The sequence below is a fragment of the Oryzias latipes genome, chromosome 1 (assembly GCF_053564925.1).
Source record: "Oryzias latipes strain Hd-rR chromosome 1, Olatipes_Hd-rR_3.1".
In the NCBI taxonomy this organism is placed as follows: domain Eukaryota; kingdom Metazoa; phylum Chordata; class Actinopteri; order Beloniformes; family Adrianichthyidae; genus Oryzias; species Oryzias latipes.
In genome coordinates, this window is record NC_136237.1 from 24,516,565 (window position 1) to 24,524,004 (window position 7,440).

The 7,440-nt window shown below is 42.6% G+C and overlaps 1 long non-coding RNA gene across 1 annotated transcript; it reads right to left on the bottom strand.

Moving 5' to 3' along the window:
- Positions 1 to 944: 944 nt before the first annotated feature.
- Positions 945 to 7,071, bottom strand: LOC144991003 (uncharacterized). Its single transcript, XR_013654899.1, has 2 exons — positions 6,956 to 7,071; positions 945 to 1,176 (listed from the first exon to the last, which is right to left on the bottom strand). It is a non-coding gene; the product is annotated as an uncharacterized LOC144991003 (long non-coding RNA).
- Between the last annotated feature and the right edge of the window lie 369 nt (positions 7,072 to 7,440).

Genomic DNA, 7,440 nt, shown 5'->3' on the forward strand with positions numbered 1-7,440 from the left:
ACAAGAAAATGAAAAAGATGAAGCCCCTGCAAGTCCTGTCAGTCCGTCTGGTAAGTGTGATGTGCAATGCTGACATCTTCCTGGTGTTAAAAAGACCCATTGAAGTGCACAGCAGAATAGTTTTCAGCCAAGTGCTCAACAAGTTTTTAGCTGAACAACGGCAATACAAGGAAGCAAAGAAAGGGGCGCTGAAGGAAGCTGAGCAAGTCAAAGAAAATGCTGCAGGTACAAAATATAGATTTACTGTTTTCTTTTTGTTACATTCAAATACAATTAGAAAATTAAAGCCGCAAGCGGCGTTGTATGGCCCGCTGGCACTACCCGCCCCTTCCCTCGCTGCCCACCTCTACGCACCATCCGCTCTCACCCACCCACCTTCACTCCCCACTTCTATGCCCCACCCGCCCTTGCTTCCCACTTCTACGCACCCCCCTCCCCCTCCTTCCCCGCCTCTACACCCCTGCTGCCCCGTTGTAGGCACCACCGGTGCTCTCACCACCCACCCACTTGCTAAGCAGCCACTCCATACTCCTGACCTCCCATTCTCTTCCTGTAAGGCTGATCTGGTGAAAAAAATGGATGGCTGGATAGAAACTTGACTTTCTAGGTTAAACATCCTCAGCAGGTCACATTTTTCTTGTGTTGTTGCATCTTTTGACTGTACATGTGGTAACTCCTTAGTATGAAAGTATGAAGAGTTTGTTTGAATTTATGAACCCATTTTTCATTATGTGTTACTGTCCAACAGCGAAAGTTTTTACATATTTGACAAGAATGTGTCTTTGAGTCAAAGCTTTTTAAATGAAGGGCCAGAACTTGAGTGAAGAGATGAATGCATGGATCTTCCATTCAGATAACAGTTCATTTGACAATAGCTCATAGAATCAATGTTATTTTAGGTCTTATGCTAATATGTGAAAACAGACATGAAAAACACCTGTTCATTTCTCCAGTGTGAAGAGACTTTTATTTCTGCAACTCAGTATTTACAAGATTTTTACTTTCATGACTAACACAATCTGAAACCACAATGAACAAAAAAGCCTTGTAAACACAAACGTCAGTGTGAATGTATGTGTGATTGTGAGGATGTGCAGTCATCTGTCTTGCTGGTCCTTGGAGAAGCATGAAGAGTCCATCAGCGTCTTCATCACTGCAGCTTCTGCTTTCCATCACCTGATGTAGAAAAGAGAACTCCCTTTAGAACAGAGCAGGAATTTTATCTGTTCAATGAGTTCACATCAGGGTTCCTGAAAGTTTCTTCAAGTTCAATTGAAGACTTTTTAAGAACTTTTTAAAAAATTCAGAACAATGTCTCAGCCTGTTTCCCTGGACCTCTGACAAAGAAAAGGAAATCCTCCAATGTCCCATCAGGAAATTCTTCAACAAACAAAACCACAGCACTTGTGAAAGAGACCACATGGTTGGTCAACAGAATGTTTGTAGTCCAGCCAGGGGTCTGACTTGGGTAAAACCTCCATGTTGTATGATGTCATCACGACCAGCTCATATCACTGTCATGGTGTCACGTGTGTTTGAGAGATTCTTGAGAATTACTTTTTAAATGACTTTTTCCCCTTTTCCTGACAAGAACTGTGATACACAGAACTTTCCAGGCTCAGCCATCACATTTTCAGACTTTTGAAGGCTTTTTCAGGTGTAATGGCGAAAACACATTTTTAGCAGATTTCAATTGGGTTTTATTTTGAAATTCCACATCAGATCTGTCTCAAACTTATTTAATGATATCACCACGTGGGTCACTATCAGTGAGAAGTTAAATGACTCTCTGAAAACTAGCAGTTTTACTCTTTAGACATATTTGAACATATGGCGAAAACAAATTTTTAGCAGATTTCAATTGGGTTTTATTTTGAAATTCCACATCAGATCCCTCTGAAACTTTTTTAAGGACATCACCAGGTGTGACAGTATCAGTGAGAAGTGAAATGACTCTCTGAAAACTAGCAGGTTTTTTTTAGACATATTTGAACATATGGCGAAAACAAATTTTTAGCAGATTTCAAATGGGTTTATTTTGAAATTCCACATCAGATCCCTCTGAAACTTATTTTGAAATTCCACATCAAATCCTTCTGAAACTGATTTAATGACATCACCAGGTGGGACACCATCAGTGAGAAAAGAAACGACTCACTGAAAACTAGCAGTTTTTTTCTTAGACATATTTGAGCATATGGCGAAAACACATTTTTAGCAGATGTCAATTGGGTTTTATTTTGAAATTCCACATCAGGTCTGTCTCAAACTTATTTAATGACATCACCAGGTGGGACACCATCAGTGAGAAGTGAAATGACTCTATGAAAACTAGCAGTTTTTTCTTTAGACATATTTGAACATATGGCGAAAACAAATTTTTAGCAGATTTCAATTGGGTTTTATTTTGAAATTCCACATCAGATCTATCTCAAACCTATTTAATGACATCACCAGGTGGGACAGTATCAGTGAGAAGTTAAATGACTCTCTGAAAACTAGCAGTTTTACTCTTTAGACATATTTGAACATATGGCGAAAACAATTTTTTAGCAGATTTCAATTGGGTTTTATTTTGAAATTCCACATCAGATCCCTCTGAAACTTATTTAAGGACATCACCAGGTGTGACAGTATCAGTGAGAAGTAAAACGACTCACTGAAAACTAGCAGTTTTTTTTAGACATATTTGAACATATGGCAAAAACAAATTTTTAGCAGATTTCAATTGGGTTTTATTTTGAAATTCCACATCAGATCTGTCTCAATCTTATTGTGTGACATCACCAGGTGGGTCACTATCAGTGAGAAGTGAAATGACTCATTGAAAACTAGCAGGTTTTTTTAGACATATTTGAACATATGGCAAAAATCTCTGGATGTGTCTGCTGAGCTCCTCATCAAACACACGGCTGAGTCTGGGCTGACTGATCAGAATATTCAGATTGAAGAAAACTTCCTTGGTAAAGTTGATAGATGTTACATTTGTTCTTAGTTTTAATTTTCTGATATAAAGCTAAGACTGATTGAACACAGGATATAAAAAATACGATTTTTTCTGAATCAAAAAATCATCCTTCAGGTTCAAAGAACATTTTGAGGCTTCTTTTTAATACCTAATGTAATTCTAACATTCTTTTCGTGTTTTTTAGCAGGAGTCAGTGACAGAAATTTTTTTAGACACACCTGAAATGTGAGTATTTGATAAATGTGTTTGTCTTTTCCAGTCATCATGAACCTGCAGCTGCTGGATTCTCTCAGAGTGGACTTTTCCAGAGTGAGGATGCGGGATTTGAACAATTGGTCTAGACGCTACACACAGACGTTCAGCTCCATCCAGGACCCACAGTCAGCAGCATCCTCAGCAAACATTGTTCCAGCTCCAGAGGACAGGTACACTCTGCTGTTCTCTTTTCATTGATAGGACATGATATTTGGAGGAGATTTTTGTTTTTCATGATGTGTGTTTCTGTCTCTAAGAATGTTCAAGGGGGGGCTCCATCTGCCAGGTGCTGCACTTTGGACTGCATCCCTTCCTCTTCCAACATGGTCATGGAGTCTGTGGGATGACCTGGACTGACCTGCACAGAGTCTGAACTGGATGGGTTAGTGGTGGGACGACACTTCAGTTCATGTGAGTCAAGGCACGTGAGCGTATACTTTTGGTACTATAGTGTACATGTGAGTACATCACAGAGATGCTCTGCAAAGTTCCAGAGCAGCTAGGGGGAGATAAATTCTGATCCGGTGGGTTTCCTGCTCTTCAGTGGCCTGGAGTGAGAAACCTGGTGTGGTTTAATGCTGCATGAATGTCTTTGTGGATGTTTTTTTTTTCTAAAGTTCTGTCCTTAATCTGAGGAGAACAAAGTAGCAGGATCTTCCAGAAATAATTTTAATAATTTTTATTTACAAGTATTTACAAATACATTTATATTAACAGATATATTTAAAGATTTACATATTTATTCGCTCATAAGTGAAATAGAAATAATTTATTTTGAGCCACAATTATAATTCGCTATGTTCACTCTGAGTGTAGTACATTTTTTGTCCACTAGATAGTGCCAAGAGTGGTGGACAAAATTGTCGGTACTCCTCAGTTAAAGAAAGAAAGTCCTCAATGCTCACTGAAATTACTTGAAACGTTCAAAAGTAACAATAAATAAAACATTTTTGAAAGTTAAATAATCACAATCAGCCATTACTTTTGAGTTGTTGATTAACAGAATTAAAAAAAAAACAACTAATGAAATAGTGCTGGACAAAATGATGGTACATAACTTAATATTTTGTTGCACCACCTTTTGAGGCAATCACTGCAATTAAACGGTTTCTGTATTTGTCAATGAGCCTTCTGCACCTGTCCACAGGTATGTTGGCCCCCTCCTCAAGAGCAAACTGCTCCAGTTGTCTCAGGTTTGACGGGTGTCTTCTCCAAATGGCATGTTATAGCTCATTCCACTGATGGGATTCACATCTGGGCTCATAGAGGCCACTTCAGAACAGTCCAACGCTTTTCACTTAGCCATTCTTGGGGTTTTTTGGCTGTGTGTTTTCCCCCGGTGGGCAAACAGCCGTCCCCCAGGATCGTTGTCCTGTTTAAAGACCCATGACATGCGACTGAGACCAAGCTTTCTGACACTAGGCAGCACATTTCTACCCAGAATGCCTTGATAATCTGGAGATTTCATTTGACCTTTACAACTTCAAGACACCCTGTGCCAGATGCAGCAAAGCAGCCCCAAAACAGAACTGAGCCTCCTCCATATTTCACAGTAGGGACAGTGTTCTTTTGGTTGTATGCTTCATTTTTGAGTCTACCAACATAGAGCTGATGTTTCTTACCAAAAAGCTCCAGTTTTGTCTCATCTGTCCAAAGGACATTTTCCCAGAAGCTTCGTGGCTTGTCAACATGCATTTTTGTAAATTCCAGTCTGTCTTTTTAATGATTTCCTTTCAACAGTGGTGTCCTCCTTGGTCGTCTCACATGAAGTCCACTCTGGCTGAAAAAACCACAAATGGTGCGATCTGACACTGATGTACCTTGATCTAGGAGTTCACCTTTAATGCCCTTGGAGGTTGTTCTGGGCTCTTTGGATACAGTTCCAACTATCCGTCTCCTCAATTTGTCATCAATGTTCCTCTTTGTCCAGGGAGGTTGGCTAGTGTCCCATGCGTCTTAAACTTCTGACTAATATGTGCCACTGTTGTCACAGGAACTTAAAACGACACGCCCTGAAGTCCTGTCTGACCTGCCTTCCTCCTTCCTGTGAGGAACACCTTCAGCCTCATTTGAAGAAACACAAGCTGGTGGAACCCTCCGAGAACCAGGGAAGGGGTAGGGGACAGATGGTTCTAGGTCCCACCTTCCTTGCAAATGTGTGTGCGTGTATGTGTGTTTGAGAGGGTTTGTGTGTGCATGTGTGTGTGTTTATTTTGGAATGTATATTTTGAGGGGGGAGGGGTTTGTGTACTAAGGGGGTGCAGTTAAAATTGGCGGGTAGGGCACTGAGGGGACATCTCCTGATTACTCACAGTGATGTCCCCTCACCCTCCCCACCAAGGGGCCCTAAATGTCTAAGGTGCAAATAAAACCGAAAGAGGAGAGGCCCACTCCATACAGCAACCATTGGGGGCGGGGGGGGGGGGACCACTACCAAGTAGCCCCCCCAAGGCGCATCGCAGGCTAAGCCCCCCACCCCCTCACCCTAATATGAGGTAATATGAGGAAGGGGGTAAGTTGGGGACAGCTGGTAGACTGTCCCCCGGTGGGCAAACAGCCGTCCCCCCAGCATAGGGGCCCGGCCCCCCCAGACCAGGGGCCCCATCCCCGCAGGCGCCGACACCCCCAGCCCAGCACCACCCACCCCACACATGCAGGGCCCCCGCCAACCCCCCCCCCCCTCAGCACAGCCAAAGGGACCAACCCCCCAACCATGCACCCCCACACCCAAGCCCAGAGGACCACGCAGCGCCCCCGCCCGCCCCACCCAGGCACCGGACCCGACCAACGGAGCCCCCACCAACCCCCGCCGGCCGCCGGGGGCCCCGACCCCCACCCCGAACCACGACAGAAGGACAAGGAGCGGCGTCCGCCCCCTAAGTCACGGAGTTAGCCATGGGAGACCAGAGAGACTGAATTCTTCCAAAGTTACTTGAACTTTGGGCTGACATTTTTTCAAAGCTGATATGATCAAGCAGCAGATTTCTGTGTTGACATATTTATATTTTTCTTGCTTTTCCAATTTATTAAAATAGTTTTTTTAGCAATACAAAGAGTTACGAAAATGATAGATACTAATCCTCCTTTTCTATCGATGGCACTCATGTCACCAAGCACACAAAGTGACGGTGAAGCCGTAATTGAAACCTTAAGCCAGACTGATAGATCGGCACATACCTGCTGCCAGAGAGCCTGGACAGGAGTGCAGAACCACAGTGCATGCATGTAACTGTCGGGTAGTTTACTGTCACAGTGCTGACAAATGTCTGAGTTGCTGAGACCCATCTTGAACATCCTCTGTCCAGTGTAGTAAATTCTGTGTAGAGTTTTGAAATGTATTAGCTGCAGATTTGGACTTTTTGTCAGTTTAAAGGTGTTTAGACAAAGTTCTGACCAGAAGCTTTCATCTGTGCTGACGCTCAAATCTATATCCCATTTTGTTGTTGGAAGGGAAATATTATTGTCTAAATTACATAAAAGTTTGTATATTTTGGAGAGAGTTTTATTCATTGAGAAATTAATCAGAGTGGTAACTACATCTGGTAGCTTCAAATCGGGTTTCTACATTTCTGATGATTCTCTTTCCCTCACAGGCACATCCTCATTTGCCTGGCGTCCTACTTGGGTTGCGTTTGTTTCATATACTTTGACGTTGCCACAGAAGCACCGGAGCGAGGCCCCGTCATTATGTTCTGGCCAAATGAGAAGTGGGCTTTCATCGGTGTGCCGTACGTTTCTTTCCTCTGCGTCCATAAGAAGCCAGTCATCAAGGTCACGTAAACACGGCCAGGGTTAGACTTTTTCGACCACCTCAACAGCAGCCTCAAGGAGCCGTGCGTCCTCCACTGCTGCTTTCATGGTTTCAGGACATCTACGATGGTCCACTGTCAGCTAAACATGAAAAGATCCCTGCCCTCATCTGGGCTTGTGTCATATTGATCTGAAATGAAGCACCAAGTCTGTTACATTTATTCACTATATAACACGGTTGCACTTTAAAATGGTGTCAAAGGTTAAAAAACTCTCTTACAGTGTTACTCACCAGCTCTCAGGCTTTACATGAGAAATCATGGAATCTCTATTGAGTATTCCTGTTATGCATTTACTCCTTTATGAAGCACAGTTTTAGCACACTTTGTGATCACCAGAAATCCTCTGTGCAAACTTTATAATATCAGCACCTCATTGATCCAGTTTAGTTTAAATCCCCAAAACTG